This window comes from Coturnix japonica, chromosome 5 (assembly GCF_054131305.1).
Source record: "Coturnix japonica strain WE chromosome 5, WE-NBRP24, whole genome shotgun sequence".
In the NCBI taxonomy this organism is placed as follows: domain Eukaryota; kingdom Metazoa; phylum Chordata; class Aves; order Galliformes; family Phasianidae; genus Coturnix; species Coturnix japonica.
In genome coordinates this window covers 11,385,707-11,405,516 of record NC_140667.1, presented here as the reverse complement: position 1 = coordinate 11,405,516, position 19,810 = coordinate 11,385,707, and the positions used below count along the sequence as shown (strand labels likewise).

General features: G+C 39.5%; 1 long non-coding RNA gene across 1 annotated transcript; it reads left to right on the top strand.

Moving 5' to 3' along the window:
• Positions 1–3: 3 nt before the first annotated feature.
• On the top strand, positions 4–19,521 carry LOC107314321 (uncharacterized). Its single transcript, XR_014947007.1, has 6 exons — positions 4–359; positions 890–980; positions 2,618–2,678; positions 4,932–5,059; positions 5,399–5,495; positions 19,384–19,521. It is a non-coding gene; the product is annotated as an uncharacterized LOC107314321 (long non-coding RNA).
• Positions 19,522–19,810: the final 289 nt, after the last annotated feature.

Genomic DNA, 19,810 nt, shown 5'->3' with positions numbered 1-19,810 from the left:
GGGTTTTTTTTTTAATTTTTTTTATTTAGCCTTGCCCAGTTTTACTTGACTTCTAAGCACTCCATAATTGGACAGTTGTCATTACAAGTGGTGATTGTAATCGAGTCTGTGCATTGTGGGATTCTTTTTAAATTTCGCTGTCTTCCTGGAAAAGGATTAATGTTTGCGATTTGCTGCTCCAACTGAGTGCATAGAAGTTCATGAGACCTTGTGGGATTCATCCCAGGTTACTCAGGGGGCTTGTTAATGTCACTACAAGACATTATCTCCATTATTTTTCAGTGTCTGGAAGCTGTCAAAGAATGATCCTATTTTCAAGAAGGGCAAGAAGGAAGACTGGTGGCTGGTCACTATCGGAGGTCCCTAAAGCTAGTTCTCTTTAATATTTAAGTAAATTACTTGGAAGTAGCACTAGAAGGTGTTTCGAGCCGGTTTGCTGATTATATTAAATTCAGAGGAGCTGTTGACTCCATCGAGGGTGGAGATGTAGAGATATGTAGACAACTTAGAAAGCTGGGCAATCACCAATCACATGAAGCTTAACAAGTGTCAGATTCTTCACTTGGGAAGGGGCAGCCTTGGTTATGCATACTGACTGGGGGGATGAGACACTGGAGAGCAGTCCTGCTGAAAGAGGTTTGGGGGTCTTGGTCAACAACAAGTTGAACATGAGTCAACAGTGTGCCCAGGCAACCAGGAGGACCGACAGTATCCTGGGGCATACTGAGCATGGCGTTGCTACCTGGTGGAGGAAAGTGATTGTTCCACTCTATTCCTTTCAGAAGACTCGGCCAAAATAATTAAGCTGAATGCCTACTGGAATTCTAGTTTAGAGATTTTGAAAAATACTAATAAATATCTAAAACTGTTATTCCTTTCTCATACTTAGGTGGTATTATTTTTACTCCATCAGTTTTTCTTTGGAAAGATTTATCCTGCCTTCTGAATCAAACAGCTTGTTTTATTTGGAGAGGGGATCTGTAAGTAGACTTGTAACACACAGAATATCAACTTTAAAATGAGACCCTTGCCATTCCTCATCTCTAGCACTGTAAATACTATTCTATCCTAATTAGATTACAAATGAGGCTAAGGCAAGATTGCTCACGAATGTACATATTGGCTTTGATTCAGGCAACATAACATTTTTGCCAAGCAAAGAAAAGTATTGTTTGGATTTTTTCCAACAGTATATCAGCCACAAAATCAAATGTCCTGGTGTTGTACCCTAATTGAAGACTATATCCTACAGAACGCTGTTGGTTCATGCTGTTGTGTCAGTTAATTAGTTTATCCCATTCTTTCTCAGTTGGTGGAATGATAAGATCTTAACACTTTGAAGCATTAAACAGCATCCTGTATTCTCTTAAATTCACTCCTGGATTTCTCAACTTGTGATATTTCACAGTAAACGTTGCAGAATCTATAATTGCTCGTTAGAAACAACCCCAGATCTTTTGTGTTGGTGTCCATGCCACTGAAATAATAGGAGTCTGAAGCTCACCTTATTTTCATCTACTTGTTTTTGTGGAAGTTTTATTTTAATTTTAAGACTTCATTAGTCACTTCCAAATCTATGTGTCCTAGGAGGCATGGTCATTTCTCATCTCTATTAGTAGGTCATTTCTCATCTCTATTAGTAACAATGAGAATACCTTACTGTGAAGGATTATATCTCCTGCAAGACTTTGCTGTTTTTTGAAAATGGCTGCGTAGGTGCTCCATAAAACAGCATGACTTCCTAGTAATTGATAGTGGATCCCAAGAGATGTTTTTGGGCTGAAAGCCTACAAGCAGTAAAGTGAATAAAATGAAGTCAGAGAAGAAAATATGATTAATAAGAGATCATTGTTATTGTAGAAATCATCATGTTCTTAGAAAGTAGTCCCATTAATGTAACACAATACAGCTACTCTGTTGGAATTCTTGTTACTAATTCTGGTGGGTAGCCAGAGTTTCGTCTTAACCAGATAATGCATCAAATTCTAATAATGACTTTGCAAGTGTAATGTTTAATTGTAAAATTAATTTCTTATACTTTGCTGTTTTGGAATCCAGATGCAAGAGCAGTCAGTGCTCCTGTAATCATTTTTACTGGGAGATTGTTGTGAGTAGATATGGAAGATTCCATGCTTTATTGTTGTGGTCAGAAGGTGACTGTTCCAGACTGCTGTCCCCTGAGCAACATGATGAACTTGGTTTAAACTCAGTAATGAAAAGGAAATCTGAGCACTCTAATCTAGTAAAGCTTATAAACACTTGATTAACTTGAAAGGTGTTCAGGAGATCATTGATAAAGCAGGGCTAAAACTGTCATGCATTCAGTTTCATATGTAAGGTTTTTATGCAAGCAACTCATTTTACAATGACTTGTACCATTTTCTGTAGCTAGTTATGGGCATAAAATATTGCAAAATTAGAAGAGTTTTTTGTGGTGTTCTATTTTTGCTTCACTCTTGTGGTTAAGATGTTAGACTTTGATAATTGGTAAGGTTAAATGTAATCTTCTGTATGCTGTGGATGTGCTGGTCAAGTTTCATGAGATTCCAACACAAACCTTTTTGGGGAAAAAAAAGAAAAATAAAATCAACCTTACAATTTTTCCTTGTTATTTCAGGTGCTCTGGGTGTGCTGCTCGTACCTAAAATTGTTAGGGTTTTTCTAAGACTGCTTCAAAGGTATAAGATTTCAGGATTAAAACGTTTAAGTAGAGTTATGCTTCACCTTTATGGCTTTGAATACTATTGAAGGTTAGAATCACACCTCCAAATTTAACCATAAACCTGTGATCTTTTTGAAGTATATCTTGTGTAACAGTTCAAATGTTTGACACAACCAGTTAAAATATGTATCTATTTTATGGCTAGTTATACATTTGAGTGGCATTTTGTCATTAATTTATTGTCCTTACTGATTAATTTATAGCATTTGATCTCCTTCAGATATTGAAACTTTTTGTTTTAAACAAAAATAACTTATAAATAATTTACAAGTAATAACGAGTCTAAAGCTGCTGGCTTGGAAGATATGTGAGTTTCAGTCTCTGATCCATGAACTTTGACTTATATATGCTTGCTGAAATACTTCCAACAGAAAGGATTAACCATCTCCATGTGATATATTCTCATTTGGTCGCTGGTTCACTCATCTGAATGTGCAAGGGAGAAATTAATGAGAATCCACTGATAATCTTGGTAATTACTGTCTATTCTAAACAGCGTGTTCTGGTTTTGTCAGGAGTTTAGGGAGAAATCTGTCTTTTAATCATATAAATTGTATTGATAGCAAACAATGCAAACTATGTCAAAATTTTGGTGATGAGTGAACAATATTTTGCACTTTTGATCCTGATATGGACAGTTTTAGTGTGAGTGCAGTTTGAATGATACCCTGGGGGGAGGCATTTGGTAATTAGGAAAAACGTTAGAAACGCTAGAAACCTAATCATTCTCACCACCCTGTTCCTTAGCCCGTGCTACAGTGAAGATTTTGCTGCACACGGATGGTTGGCAGAGTAGGATGGCTTGGATGTCCAGTCCTGTCTGTGCACTGCGGATTTAATTTCCCTGTGTGCTGAACAGAGAGGCTATTTGGGAGGAGCTATTGCTTAGCATTTTTTACTTTAATTATAATACCAGAATATTGCAATAGTGTGCTACTTTTTCTTTTTAATGTTGCACATATTCAGTGTTAAATTATGCCTGGGTTCTATATCATGAGAGTCTGTAATCTAGACTTTCTAGACAAAATCGCCGTCAAACAAAAGACGGGCCTCACAAGTTAGTGATAAAATCTACAAAGTGTATCCAGGGCTTGGTTTGTTTTCCTCTTCCTTATAACACTGTAAAATACTTCTGTTCTTTTTCATCTTGGGACTTTTTAAAGGCTAGAAACATATATGAAACTATTTTTATTTGCATAAGGATTTCGAATGCAGTTCTTTGGAGTCTTATGTATCATGTGTATTTTTTATATGTATGAAAAACATCTGGCTGAGTTTTAGTGTCACTTCAACTTCTTAAAGAGGAAGTAAAATGAATAATCATATGCTTTTTAATCACGATCTCAAAACGTAATTCTTGTCTAGCTCTGTATAGTTTGTGGAGTTCCAAAGTGAGCTCTTTAATTAACGCTGAGACAGCATAGTGGGTAAGAACACTGTCAAGATGAAATCAAAGACTTTTATTTGAACCTCTTGAGTTATGTACATCTAGCTCTGCCTCGGACTCTTTGTTAGATCTAAGGCAAGCAAAGTAACATCTTCCTGCCAGTGTTAGAACATCTGAAAGGTAGCAGTGTTCATAAATCAGTGCTTCTGGTTGCCATGAAAAAAACACACATGAAAAAGTGTGTAGTAGGCTCAGTTACACAGAATAGCAGAATAAGAGAGAATTTCAATTGTGGGTTGTGTTTTTTTTTGGTAATGATTAGCATATACAGCACTACTTTAATTGCACTGATGATCTGCTGCTACAAGAGACACTGTCTCAAGCAGATACAATTAAATATTATCTAGAAGCCTGATCGCTGTGTGTTTCCCACCACCTTTAGTTGTTTTGATTCCATCTTCACTGCCACTGCATTGTTTTTGATTGAGTTTAAAGTCACGCTCTGGTAGGCAGCTTAATGTATTTTGGCAGTATGTTTATTTTCAAAAGCTAAAAAACAAAAGCTTACTGTAGGGTATTAAAAAATTCAAAGAATATCTGGAGCTTAAAAGCCCAAAAATGCTTGCCCAAAAATCACATTAAAATGCCTGGCAATAGAGGAAATAACAACCAATGGTAAATCTGATACTGTGCTCTTAATTAGTATCTACATGTATGGAACACTTATTGCTTATACTCTTTTTCCCCTCTCTTATCAATTAGAAAACATGATAATTTTTCTGCACGTCAAGTCCAATCCAAATCTCTTCTGTAGTTTTTTAGAGGAAAATACCAAAAATAAGCAGCCATTCCACCAGTTGCATACGAAACCTTGACTCACTGCAGCCCGAGGTGTAATTTGGAATGCAGCTTTTTGGAAGGACAAGTTTTTCCCGTTGCTGGAGAAGGCAGTGAGTCTATGTCTTTTATTTTAAACAAAACATAATTTGCAACATGAGGAATTGATTGCATTGCAGTGTGCTTTCAAGAGAGATTTTACGTGCTGTTGTTTTCCCCCGCTGAGTGACTTTTGGTATGCCTGGAGGAAGGTGAATTTTGAAGAGCTGCTGATCACTTTAAATTGGGTATTGCTTTCCACAAATGTATTTCAAGGAATTTGAGATGAAGGAAATCGTCTAATCCATCTGTGACTTTACATCTTACATTGAAGAAGTAAAAACGACATGATTTTGTTTGTTTACATGAAAGCTACCCTGGTAGTAATGTCTCTTGTTCTATGATGTTTGTAGAAGACGAACCTTCCCACCAGTGTTCTGTGTTTCTGCCATGTGACAGATGACAGCAGAGGGTCACCATGTCTGACATGGAAGAGTGTATGGAGCAAAGGTATGGCATTGAATTCCTCCATGCAGTAAACGTTGCACCTGATGTTCACTGAAGCTTGCTGGATGTTTCTGGAGACAAAGCAGTGAATATGAGCACAGTGCTGTGGTGCATTTCAGCAGTGTTGACAGTGATGTGATGTTCTGGTTGGTGGTGCACAACCATCACACCATGAAAAACATATCTTGATCAGCTCATCCATAGATTATCACCAGTATATATGTATTTTTCTAATGGAAAGGTTACTTTCTGGATGTGACAAAAGTTCTATTTAACCTATGCAAGCTCATATTCATGGCAGGTTTGCAGTATTTGTCTATTACTAACCCAGATGAAAATATTACTGCTCCCGTGAACTTTTGTTTCTCATAATATGGAAACATTCAGCTTGATTTAAATACATAATAATTTTAAAAAGTTATCAAACTAATAATTCCAAGAAATTATTAGTTAATGAGTGCAGTAGGCGAATGGCAACGGGTTTGACTCTAAAACCATTTTCAGTATTTTCTGCTTAGATGAAAGTGTTGACGGAAGTGAATGGGACTTTTCTGTCATCTAGTTGAATCCTAATGAATCTCTGGATTCTTTTCCATTGTTGGAAGCTCCTTCTCTTTAACTGCTTTGAAAAACAAATATTTCATCTTGAGGATTCAGTGCGTTGCATGCTTTGCAGGCACACTTTGGTGTAGCTGCCTGCTTAACCCCATAGTCATTTTATTTCTCACTTCTCCTCCTCCAAGTAAATCTTGGTATCACTTACAGAAAGGCAAAGGAATACAGAGTCTTAACTTCTAGACTAGCATAAAGGGGGCTATGGCAAATAATGCACAGTCAGTTATGAGATACAAAGTAGTTTGTCATGGTCTTAATAACATCCAGTCACAGGTTTCCTTTTCATTTATTCAGGAAGGTAATTTGCTTCTTACAGACATTACATTTGAAGTTTTGTGTTGATGTATGTGCTTTCGAAATGTTTTTCTAAGCTTCTTTGGTCTAAGGACAAAATTCATCAATACTGCTTCAGCTCCCTTTCATTACATACATAAATTGCAGTCTGAGTGTTTTGATTTAACAAAAACAGGCAAACTGTTGTTAGTTATGTTGTCAGATGCTTGATTTTCACAAAATGCTATGAATGCGTTTTGTCTAATGGGTGTGCTCTGTTACTCTGGTCTGCTTTATTGTGAATTTTTAGTTCACAGGAAACTGATGTAGTCAAAATCATTAGGAAGAGTGGCTGTTAGTTGTTGCTCTCCAGCACTTGTGAAAATATCAGATAAACAGATGAGAAGTTGCAAAATCGTCCTGCTTTCTTGACTGAGGAAAGAGATTTATCAGCCAGGGAATTTAGATTATTTTTAGACAGCATACAGAAGATCTAAGATAATTTTCTGGAATCAGAAATCAAAGCATTTGAAATCCTGTGTAGATAACAAGTTCTGGAGCAAGACCTCTGTTTGCTTGTGCTGCTTTGGAGTAAGCTGTAACTTAAGCTTCAATGTTAAGAATTAATTAATGTTTGTGTGGTGCTACGTTTTGTACCTCACTAAGATTCAAAAGGGAACAAATGATACAGCATGAGGGAGCTCAGTAATTTTTGAAGCTTAGAATGTTAGTATCAGTTCAGTTTCCTTTTCCTGTTTGTACAAGTGTTTGAGAATAGCTCAGTAGTTTGAAGGGGTGGGAGAGGAGGCAGATGTCATAAGGATGTTTTTGTAAAGATCAGCATCATCCTTCATATCATAGGACTGGGAAGATGTCAGGGTTGGAGGATTTCTGTTTTGAGTGTGTGAAGTAATTGGACTTTTAATCATTATTAACTTTGGAAGAAATACATTGCAGCCTGCAACTGCTGTTTTCCCTGCAAAGTCATGTCTGTATCTTGTGGTGCTGTCCTGAAAACATTGAGTGCTGTCAGCAGAAGATCAAGTATAAAGACACAGTGGAGCAGTGTGTTGATACTCCATGTCCTTGTCAGCATTCTGTAAGTCAAAGCCCTGTCTAGCTCTGGGTATTCTTCTCTTGAGGCTGTAACCAGCTGAGAAGAAAGAAATGAGTGCTCATGACTGTTGATACCAAAACCTCCAAACTGTGCTCACATCCACTGTTTTGTCTTCAGAAACATTCAACAAGCATCAGTGTATGTCAGTGTTTTTTTTCTGCATGGAGGATTCACACCTTTGTTCATATGTACTTCCGTGTCAAATACCATTTTGTCAGACTGCCCCTCTGCTGCCATCTGTCATATGACAGCAAACTGTAATGGCATATTGGTGGGAAGGTTCAGCTTCTACTGCCGTACCACCAACATCCACTTCTGTGTCTGGAGCCACTGGTATAAAATAGGAGGCATTACCTTTGGAGCAGCCCTCGTATTTTTACCTTGTCTCTAACAGTTCTGTTGGGAAGGTCTCAGTGCTTATGTTCAGTGATTATGGTCAGATCAAAGTTTGCTTTCTGTCCAGCAGTATTTCTAGCAGGACTTCACCTGCGGGATGGAAGAAGTAGTACAATTACACACAGTCCTGTGCCAAAATCAGCTGTTGGTAGCAGTTCATCCATTGGCTGCATTACTCTATCTGTGTATGATGAATGATTCCATTTTTATTGAGTTCTTATTTTCTTTCTCTCTATATTCTGGCTGTCACATCTCACTTTCTTGACTGTCAAAACTCTTTATTTCCATTAACCTGTCAATTAGAATATAGCAAATTGCTTGGCTTGGGGCTGTTCTACCTGTTTACATGCCTGTCTCTTCCAGGATCTTTGGTAGCTCCTGTTGTGAGAGGGCTATAGGCACGAATACACAGATATGCGTGTACACAAGACCAAGAAGGAAGAGTATATAAAACTGTATTTTTCTTGTTATTCATACAAAACTTTGTGCATATTTTTACTTCATTAACAAAAAGGAAGTGTTGTCTGTGTTTCTGCCAGCAGCAGCAGAGCTTTTGACTGGATCAGACTTCTTTGTATATGTGTGGCATATGTGCTGTAGAACTAACACTGCAATAGTTTTGTTGATTCATTGAGGTATTGTTTCTTTATCTTCACAAAACACTTCAGATATATACAAAGGGCTCTTTTTTTATCTTTTCTTTTGTTCTTCTCCTCAGCAACGTAATCTGCATTGTAGATTATAAGGATCACACACAGTTTCTATGGATCTAATCCAAGTGTAATTGATAGACGTATCACTTGATTAAGGGCTGGGCACACATCTGAACAGCCTGAACAACCAAACAACCCCATATTTAGAGCAGAAAATCTGCTAGACTACCTGCCTTTTTTGAAGTGGAAACATGGTAGAAGACAGAGGTAATGTCTACAGCCATTGAAACTGCCTCTTGAACTGTTTTATGAACATACAAGCTAGTAAAGTTCAACTGTGAACTTGTTTAAGCTTATTCCAAAAGTGAAGTCATTTCTGGCATCTAAAGCAAGTCCTTGAAGCTTTAATATCATGGCTCTATAAACTGTGTTCTTGTGCATTACAAATAAACTATTAGTAAGCACCATTTAAGACATGAATTTGGACTGTTTTGCTTCCACCCGTATGTACAGTTCAGAAGGTCAGGCATTACCGCAGTATCTCTCCTGTTATTTTAGGGCTCTCATGTTATGGTTGGCCCTGCTCACTTGGCGTTTGGTTTCACTTAGTTTTTCCATGGGTTTGGCTTTTTAGAATAAAAACGTATCAAGAAAAATCCAGCAAGTTGCAAAGTTCACAAAGACCGAGGACTTTTAGATGTTAGCAGTTGAAAGGAGATAAGCATCTCAGTTTAACTGCGACTGTTTAACCTAAATATAGCGAGCCTAAGTTATGGGTGATGGGGACAGCAAAATTTGTTGTGGATTGTGGAGCAGGGAGAGGCAAGAGGAAAATAGAGGCAGTTTGTATTGTAGTAGCTGTGGATTGCTTTCCTACTTGTGCCATTTTTTTGTTGAGCTGCTCTAAATTTAGAGGTAAACATGTGAAAGAGGAGAAATGGTGCTCTTCATGGCAGTATAGTTCAGTAATTAGTTCAGTAAATAATACAAAGAGTGGAAGAGGGATTTCCTTCGGGTTAAAATGCTGACCCTTTGATCCCCAGCTGTGGCTCATCATTTAAACTGGTGTTTTTCTTGTTGCTGTGGTTTTCACTGTAAGATGTTGTTTTTAACCTCTGTGTGAAGACCTGTGCAGCAAATGTAGGCAGCCTTTGTTTAAAGAATGCCTGGGGGGTAAAGTGAATTCCAAGGACTATATTTCAAAATGTATGTGGCTGTTTAAATGATCAAATTCTAGTATTAAAAGGAGTGTGTGTATCCTATGTTGCCTCGGGGTTTATAGACTTGCCATCTAATTGATGTGGTAAGATTTTCCAAACTGGGAACAGCTTAATACTTTAAAAAAATGTTAACCCCTTTCCTAAGACTGCTTTTGAATATTGAATGAAATACATTAATGCCAGCATGAAAGAGGTGCATTTTCTGTAGCTGTGCATTAGTAAGAGACTAGCTGCTTATGTATAAACACTAGAAGGCATGGGAGGCCTGAAGGAATGTGTATTTATGTCATAAAGAAGTTTTAGATAAATGTCAATCCGGAGAGTGCACAACTGTATAAGAAACCTGTGAGTGTGGAATCCTGAAATGTAGAGTTTAGTTGATCTTTTTGGACTCTGCAAACAATCTGCTGTCAACAGGAATTTGATGCTGGAGCCCTAACAGGACTGTGCCCAGAGGTCAGTGAGAGACCAGGAAGCCTTAATAGAAAGCACAGATTAAGTTGGTAGGAAGAATCTACATCTCCCATTATTTTCCACACCTGAGAGAGTATTTATGGCTCATGCTGACACTGTGTGCATTAGCTAATTTTGACAGGTTTTGGTGTAGTCCCATTTCTTTCAATATGTGTGTCAGTATCAAGACATGGAGCTTGGGTTTGTTTCAAATTTCAGGTCTTTTATGGCTCTTATTCTAAGCCAAATTAAAACTTGTTTCAAGACTGCACCATTGTGGTAATGTAGATTCATCATACTCATAGAAATTTGTGTGTTTAAAGACTGAGATTTACAGCACTAGTAATCTAGCACTAGTGTCTAGTCACTGTGTGTGCAAATCCTTGTTATGTGGAATACTTTGCTTGATTTTAAACCATTTCTGAGTAAAGTTGAACTTCTAATGTGCACAAGTTTCTCTTCATCTTTTGCTGACATCCTTTAATGTTGTAAAGTGTGCTGTTGAGCAATTTGAAGTACAGTTGGAATGAAGAATGTTGTCCCAAGACAGTTTTTATTATATATGTCCAAGAAGTGTGACAAGAAACCTAGATCATCTCTTGGTTCTAGCTAACCGGACTTGGCTCCAGACTATCAGAGGAAATTACTCAGTGAAAATCAGAGTCATCTTGGATAGTCCAGCAGACAACTGCTGTGCCAGTGGAGAGGTACTGCCATAAAACCAAATGTAGCTCTGCATAATGAACTGTAGCTGCTTTATTTGAATAATGTTGGCTGACTCTACAGTAATGTGAGAATTAAAACTGAGAACATAAGTATTTCCTTGCAAAGGAAAGTAAGAACCAAGCCTCCAGAAAGAAACAAGAATGTCTTTTAAAATTATTTTTTATTTCTACGTAGTGTTGCCTAGTTCAACAAGGGCTTGGTTGACTAACTTGACTGAGGCCCCATTAAAATGGATTTTACTCCGGGTCACCTAGAGTTTAAGAAGTTCAGGAAGAGAGCAGAAGAAATATTTTTGTGTGCTTTCAGCAGGCCTCTGCAGGGCCTCGGCAGTAAGGGAGCTATTGTGTGCGAAGGGCTCGATCCATTGGATACAACCCGTTAACCTGGGAGGGGAAAGGGGAGCGTTGTAGCTAATGGCAGGAAATCTACTATTTATTATCAGTCAAAACTAAAAAGTATGTGTAAATCTCCAGGGAGAACAAGGATGTAAACGTAGATCACGTTCATTAAGAAGTATCTATGCCCAGCTTCTTTCCTGCTTAACGATATGAAGTACTAAGACCCTCTCTCATGTCTTCTCCCATGTTTTTTGCATGACTTCTAAGTAATTTTTCCTCTTTCCTTGTGGTTCCTTTTTACTTCAATAAATCCCCACCAAAAATTGTACACAAAAACGGAGAAAAGAAATGCCACAACCTTCAATTTGGGGAAACATATCTATATATACATCTAATTTCCTTAACCTAAAGAGCACTCTTACTTACTTAGTGTATATTTGAAGCTGATGGAGCTGTACTTCAATGACTACTGCTATAGAGACAGTATGTTTGATATTCTTGAGTACTGAGCATTTTAAAGATGGATTTTGCCACAGATACTGAAACTCTAATGATTCGGGTTTTGTTGTTTGTTTAAGACTGTAGCTATTTTAAGATTTAGTATGAAGTGTTCCACAGACATTGTCATCCTTTGATGTGTTCCAGAAGTGGGAATTTTAACCTTACACAGGAGAGAAAAAATTATGGCTAAATATAATTGTCCAGATGATGAACTGGGACTAAGCTTCTGAAGTCTTGGGATTTGTTTAGGCCTGCTATGGTACTGGGTAGGAAATAGCACCACAGAGTAAGGCACCTGCCATGCCAGGCCTTAGCAGAATGCTCTGTGCTAGAAATAGTGATGGGAATGGGGCCGTTGTTCCATTCTTTTATCTCTTCATGTATCACTGACTAATGCCACTCAGAAATCTTCTGATGAAATAAGTCCATTTGCTGAACTGGAATTGTTGTCAGGTAAGATTCAACAAACTAGCTGAGTTTTGTGATATTCCTATTCTGATGTCTCTCTCTCTCTTCATTTTTTTTTTCTTTTCCAAATTCAGCATTGAAATGCAACTTTCGGTCAGATAAAGGAAATCAAAATCTGAAGGAAATACTCCAAGCGTGTGGAAAGCAAAACTTCTCTCACGCTTGTCTATTCTTCTGCATGTGATTAGTCTGTGGACATTTTCCCCTCCAAATTTTCAGCTTCTTTTGTGGTGAGGAAAAACATTTGAATTCTTAAATGCTGACAGGTTAGAGAAACTGTTTCCCTCGCTGCTTCCCTTGTAACTGTGGAGTCCCTGTCTGAGGGCTGATAGCACTGGGAAGGCAGCCAGGACAGACACTGGGGCTCCAGCTGGTAGCAGAGCTAACAAAAGAGCTGCTCTGAGATGCTTTTGTTTTGCTATCATCAATGTCCCATTGTTTGCCAGGGTAATTGCCCAGTTAATCCTAACTGGTAGGATAATCATATAAAGCTCATGTCCAGTGTAAACATGAGACAGTATTCTTTTTTTTTTTTTTTTAATCTTTGCCAGGCATTATATTCCCTAAATTTCTAGCAACCTCAGCGGATTGGCCCTCTATTGTTTACTGCCAGGCAACATAGGGTGACAAATTAACATCAGGGACACGGGATCAAATCTTAATCTCCCTGACTATTCAGGTGAAGTTTGTGGTTTTAGGGCCTAATTTTACTAGATCTAAGGATTAGGCCTAATTAGATTGTGTTCTGTATCTGTAGCCACCCAGCTGGCACTGCTAACTTTGAAACAAATACTTTCAGAAGTTCATGCATTAACAAGCCTTTTTCTCAGCCCTAATAATAATTCTGGTACCTTTTTATATCCATACTAAAGAGGGCAATTCCTGAGTAGTAACACAGTTTGCTGTATAACTATCTAATTATTACTATGGCAAATCCTTTGGAAAGTTACATGTTTTGCTTGGCTTAACAACATTTTTATGCCCATCAGCTAATTACAGTTATGAGAACCAATTCAAATAAGTGTTTATTAGTACTGAAAAAACGTGTTTACTTTACCTCCTCTTTTAGCCCTTGAGATTTAGAATCAGGGATTTTTTTGTGTCCTTACGTAGAACGTAAGCCTAGCCTTGCTAACTTCCAGGTAATCATGTTGGAAATACTTGTGGAAATGAGGTTCTGTATGGTAATCTTTCACTACTGAGTCCATTAACCTCAGACAGCAGATCCCTGCATGCTCTGATTTAAGATACTTTTAATGGGCACAGGGTCATAGATGCTCTCTTTACTCCAATTCTCTCACTATAGTTTTTGTGGTGGGTGGAGTTAAGACAATGGTGGAAGTGCCAGAAACATTCCCTTACTATAGCCCAGGGGAACTATTTTAATGTGCCTGCTTTTCCCACTTAAGTTAATGAGAAAGGCATGTTACAGTAGGCATGAAGGAAAGGCATATAAAAAGGATATGTGAAACTTCCTACATGACTTGGTATTTTGAGAAAGACTTGTGGAGAAATGTATCTGTGTGTCTCCAAACACCCTCTTCTTTCCCTTCCAGATAATGTCTTGTCCGCAAAGAGAGCACAACTATTTTTACATTTATTAGATTCAATTTTGGTTAACTACGTTATCCTCTGTTTTATCTGGATTTCTAGCTGGAAGGTCTATGTCATGCACAATACAATTCCATTTATTTGTTCCCATAACCCTTCCTGCTACCTTTTAACCATCAAAGCTTTGATTCCTTGAGTCATTTTACAAAATTCCAAAGGCGTGTTCAGGAAAAATCAGTGAATCCACTTTGTCTCATGCATCTTTTTGAGGATTTGGCCTTATGTGAGAGCTTTTGAAATGTGTGCCATTTTGGTGCCATAGGCCACCAAAATACATTGTCAATGCCTTTTGTCGTTTGGCTCTATTCTAAATCATGGTCAAGAAGACAACAGCGTAGGCTGCTGTTTGATAACTTCCTGCAATTAGAAGGACTTTATTTTGTTTTTGTTTGCTTTTGGGCTGGTAGATCTCTCCAGATCTAGCTGGGCTTTCAAAGTCTCTCAAGGTGTATAGTTTGTTCCTAGTTCTAGTTTCTCCTAGAACCCGTGCTGACATTTAAAGTAGCTCTTCCACAATAAAAGAGTTTGGCAAGTTTTCATCAAATCAACTGCACAACCCTACTGAAACTGTTCCTGTAAGTCTGATTTGTAATGGAGTGGCTTGGTTCTCTTTATGTGTTTTTGCCCGGGGAGGTGGTGGAGTCACCGACCCTGGACGTGTTCAAGGAATGTTTGGACATTGACATGGTTTAGTGGGTGGATGGTTGGACTGGATGATCTTGTAGGTCTTTTCCAACCTTGGTGATTTATGTGATTCTGTTTGGCTTCTCTGAGTTCTGATCTTCCCCATGCCACAGAAGCTGCATTTCCAAGGAGAGAAAAGGATATGGAAACCCAAGGGTCCCAGCTAGGATACATCCAGCATACATCTCACCCAAATCTGTGAACAACTGAAGTATGTGAAACTCTTATCCATTTGTGTTCTATTACAGTAACTTCTGACAAGAATGTGCAGTAAATTAAGGCTATCGATTTTACAATATCTGCTGCCATCAGTTTTCTTGGTATTCCCTCTGTGCTTTGTCTTTTCTGTTACTATGCTTGTTCTGAGAAGTGGCAAGCGTGCTCTGTGTAAGCTCAACATCAGTTCAAAGACATTAGCACTGACAATGCTCTATCTGCAAACTTTCTCCAAAGCGAATGCAATTGTCAAGACATTCTGGGAGAGAACAAACAACTTCTGGTTAGTCAAGTCCTAGGCCCTTATTTAGGGCTCTTAAAGCAAGGTAAAGTGGGCAATGAACCAGCAGCTGTGCTGAACAATGTGCCAAGCGATGTCCAGCTCTTTCTCTGCTACATTGGGTCTATATTTCTATTTCCTAGTACTGTTCACACCTCCACAGCACAGATACAGCAGAAAAACAATCTTTGCCATTTTTTCCCCCCATGGATGGCTTTCAAACTCGGCTCAGAATTATACCTCCTAGAACATGTGATGAGGAGCCTCATAAATAGAGCTAGGTAGTATTTGACTGTGATTGCCAGTAGAATAACTGCTCTGTCCTGATCTGCAGGTGTAGTAGGAATTTTTGTCTGCTGACTGCTGATGGAAATGTTTTCAAGATGCAACTGTGCAATGCTTGTTTTCCATGCTGATTTTCTTGGGTTCAAGCCTTTAGCTAGAAGTCAGACAACAAATGTATGACAGGAAGGAAGGACCTGTTAGGACAGTGCTGTGATTGCACGCAGAAGAGATAGGTTCAAATTCTGGCTTTGCTGCAGGTTTCCGATGTGACCTTGCAAAAACATCCCAGTGCACCAGTTGCCATAGCAAAACAAAGATATAATTTCCTTTCTTCCTCTGACTGTCTCACATGCAAACTTTTGAGGACAAGCATTATGACTTAGTGTGTTACAGAACTGGGACGATGAGCTGCCTCTGTGTTACCAACAATAAATAGAAGTGAAACAGGCAGTCTTGTTCTACAGCAATGGCAGCCCTGGACTGCTGTCAAGGGAATACTGATCAGAAGCACATGGAGTGTTTGAAAAGCATTTTATCACTCATTACCAATTCCCTAGTTCTTCCAGCCTTCCAGTTATCCTCGTGTAAAGAAAGAGGCAGTGTCAAAAGCTGATGAATGAAGCTGTAGCTTCTTCCCTTCCTGAATGGGGCACAAAGAGAAACAGCAGCTGCTGTGCATGTTATGGCACTTTATACCTAAGTTCCTTGTGAGCGTTGTCCCTCCAGTGTTGGAATGGATGAAGCTGGGCCAGCGTGCACTGTGCTAGCAGATGTGGTAGGAGGCTCCCCCTGACCTGCTTCTCTCTAGAGGGCACACAGCATCAGCCACATGCAAGGGGCGATTTGTAAGACTGGGATGAGAAATGGGATCAGCTCCCTGTGATATTGCCTCAGCACTGCTTTGAGCTTCAGCTGGGTGTGCGTTTCCCATGAGGTAGGTGTCAGAGCCTGTAATGTTTTCAAGTGCTGCAGGAAGGCAGCCTTAAAAATATCATCATGTATTTATCCGGAAAGAGCTTTTTAACAGGGCGTTATGAGCAAGTCTTCTCAGCCATTGGACTCAGACAGTGGAAAATGACCCACTAGTCCACATAAGCAGCTCTGGACTACACTGGAATGGAAATACCTGCACTCCAAGGAAACTATATAGGAATAATTTAGCTCGAGAAAGATGTTTGTGGTGTCTGCCCTGGGAGCTGGGCAAAGACGCTGCTACTGTGCTGCTTACTTCTGTGAAAGATTGCCAGGGTCTCTAAAGCTTCTGTGGTGCATAATGCAAATCCTGGAGAGATTGACTGTGGTTAGAGAGCACAAAGGGAGTAGTTACATCGGAGTGGTGATGCCTTAGCAAATACATTGCACAGTAAACAAGCCCTAAGTTAGCTGGGACTGGTGTCTCCTAATGGCATGGTGGGGTGCTAGCGGAATGGTAATTCACAGGGAGGAGTGCTGTCTACAAAATTACAATGTCTCCATTTTAAGCTCCTGGTATGTTTCTGGAGGTTTTTGTCAGCCAAACATTGGCACAGTGTTGTTTAGCCTAGCTGAAAAGACCACAGCTTGTAGTGATTGTAGGCCATTAGGGCACTAGCAAAAGGGAATGTTTCAGGCAGGTTTGGGGACTTAAAGAAATATATTGACTAAGGAGGCAACGCTTTGATGAGGTTCCAAGAGGAGCATATAAAAAACCTTTTTGATTAAAATTCGTTTCAGTTCTGCAGTAAGATGTGTGTGTGGAAGGATGCTTACTGATGTTCTGGGCTGCATTAAAAGAGGAGTGGCCAGCAGGGAGAAGGAGGTGATTGTCCCCCTCTACTCAACTCAGCTCAGAAGGAGGCTGTGGATGCCCCATCCCTGCAGGCATTCAAGGCCAGGCTGGATGTGGCTCTGGGCAGCCTGGTCTGGTGGTTGGTGACCCTGCACACAGCAGGGGGTTGAAACTGGGTGATCCTTGTGGTCCCTTTCAACCCAGGCCATTCTATGATTCTATGTCTGCATCAGAGAGCTTCCTTCTTGGCCTGCCTGTTTCCCTTAGTGAGTAGAAGACCTCTTGCCCCCTCACCTGCCTGTGAATTTGTCACATCAGTGGCATGCACGCACAACTGTAATCTATTTTCAATCTTTGTCCACTTTCTTTTTTTTTTTCTCCCTGTTTCTTGTCCTTTCCTGCTTCAAACTCTGTATTCATCATCACTTTGTTTTTTATTCTCTCTTCTTGAATGCAAGGGGATTCTTTCCACTCTGGCCAAATTGAATCTAGCTGTAAAAGGGTATGCCCGCACAAAGGAGCAGCCATCTGAAGTGTTGGATGTGATGTCACTGTTCATGTTAATCAGTGTTGCTTTAGAGGTTGCTGAAGTTCAGTTCAGTGCCTGAACATTTGTGACTTATTTATAGTTTTCAATTGGTAAAGTTCACGGGGCCATGTAAAGTCATTTTGTTAAAGCATTATGCTGAACCACGTGGGCTCCATGCCAAACAAACTTGCCACGGTCAGATTCTTTAGATCATAGAGCTGTGGTTGTCAAAAGTGCCAAAAAAACAAGTGCTCAAGGCCAGGTTTCTGAAAGTTTGTGTAGTCATCTCACCATCTCTGAAGTGGGAGTTTGTCCTCAGTTCTTGTTGCAGAGTTTAGATAGTGAGAGGAATTAAGTTTGTCACCCATCCAGGGGAAGATGCTTTTCGGCACTGAATGCGTTTTGCTATAAGGTAAAATGTATGGCTTTTTCTTATAAGGAAAGTTATCAGTCAACACAAGGATCAGTGATAATTTTATTAGCTTCAAAACCCCATCCAGTCTTATTTGGAAGAATCTGCTTTATTTTCTATCAGCACATCTGTGTAGCAGCTGCAGCTACACAGTTCCCAGGGGCTCAGTCTAATTTGTAGAATTACAGGGGTTGTGCCTGGCTATAGAGAAGGTCTATTAGTGTTGCTGATGTTGAAAATTTAAGCCTGATGCATTCCACATGTTTGTTTTGTTTGATTAGACTTTTTCTGGGCCCACGACTGACCCTTTGGAAAAAATTCATTTTAACCCATGGTGACTACTGCGTTGTCTGATTCCTGATTAACGGTTTCAGGGGGCCACTGTTTCATACCATCTCCTCTGAGATTCTAACAACAGTGAACGCAGCTGGAATTTTCTCTTTCTCACCTTCCTGTTTCTCTGAAGTCGATACAGAAATCAATTTCTTCATTCCTGGAAAGTATCTACTCTCACAGGAATAGCAGCTGATAGAAGAGGTGCGTACAGAGCACACAAAGATCAGTGTTTCATCCAAATTAAACCACTAAGATCATTTTGCATAGCGGAGTGAAGTTGACCTGATTTGAATCTGGTCAGAACGCTCAGTATAAATCTTCAGTGTCTACAGGATTCCAACAACAGCCCGTACCCCATCGTGAAGAGAGACATGAGGCTGTTCTTAGACAACAGCAGATCAGCAGTTCTGAGTCTGTCGTGCAGGCAACACCGTGCAGATGAACTCCCCTCTATTTTCATCCAGCTGAAATCTACCATATGTTTATGTTCTGCAAGTGAAAAGCGTTGGAAAAAATAACACTTCAATTTCTGAACCTTTGGACAGTGTTTCTGTTGTCTGGAGCTGACCAGGGCTTCTTGCCAGACTGGAACCTCACAGAGGAAAGTGCCACCTACTGTGTAACCACATCCTGCCGTACATCTTCTCTGCCTTCTGTCTGCGCTCTGCTCATCAGCTCAAACTAAAGCTTTGACACCGTCTGTGATTGAAGGAACACTAAAGACAGATTACCAAGTGGGAACCACTTTGCCCTTCGGCATGAGCTGGGGGGTCTCCTCATGGAAAATGAGCTGGAGGTGAAAGTGAGAGGGGCTTAAATATTATGTAGCTGAAATTTTGTATTTGCTACTGGAAAGAAATTGTAGCACTTTCTTTTTGTCGGGTTGGCTCTTTGAATTCTGACTTGTCACACTAAGTGAATTATTTCCATTTAGATTTGCTTATGATTAGTCTGTATCCATCTCAGTTGTTATGATACATTCACAGTGCCTTATTTCACTTCTGCTGCAGGGCTGTGTTCGCTGGAAGAAGCCAGATTATGGTGACACAGTAACGCAGCTTGCATCACAGAAGTCCTGTCGTACTGGGAAGTGTAGTCATGGAGACATTTGGCAGAGCACAGAAATGGGTTTGAGGCAGACACAGGAGGTATGTGAGAGCTCATTGGAAAGTAATCCAAAGTGAAGATTTTAACACGTACAGAGTGGTAATATCTCTGCTGAAAGAATTTCGGTGTTTTATTTGTTCTTCCTTCCTTTACTTGAAAAGCTTAAAAAATATCTCTTACTTAACCTGGAGATCAGTCTTATGGCTGCCAAACTACAGCTATAGGTTTTGGAACTAAAAATTGTAAGGAGGAGGCCATCTCAAGAGAGTGGTTTTTCTTTGTCCTTATGTTACACAGTTGAGATGGATTACACAAGATCCAAATACATCA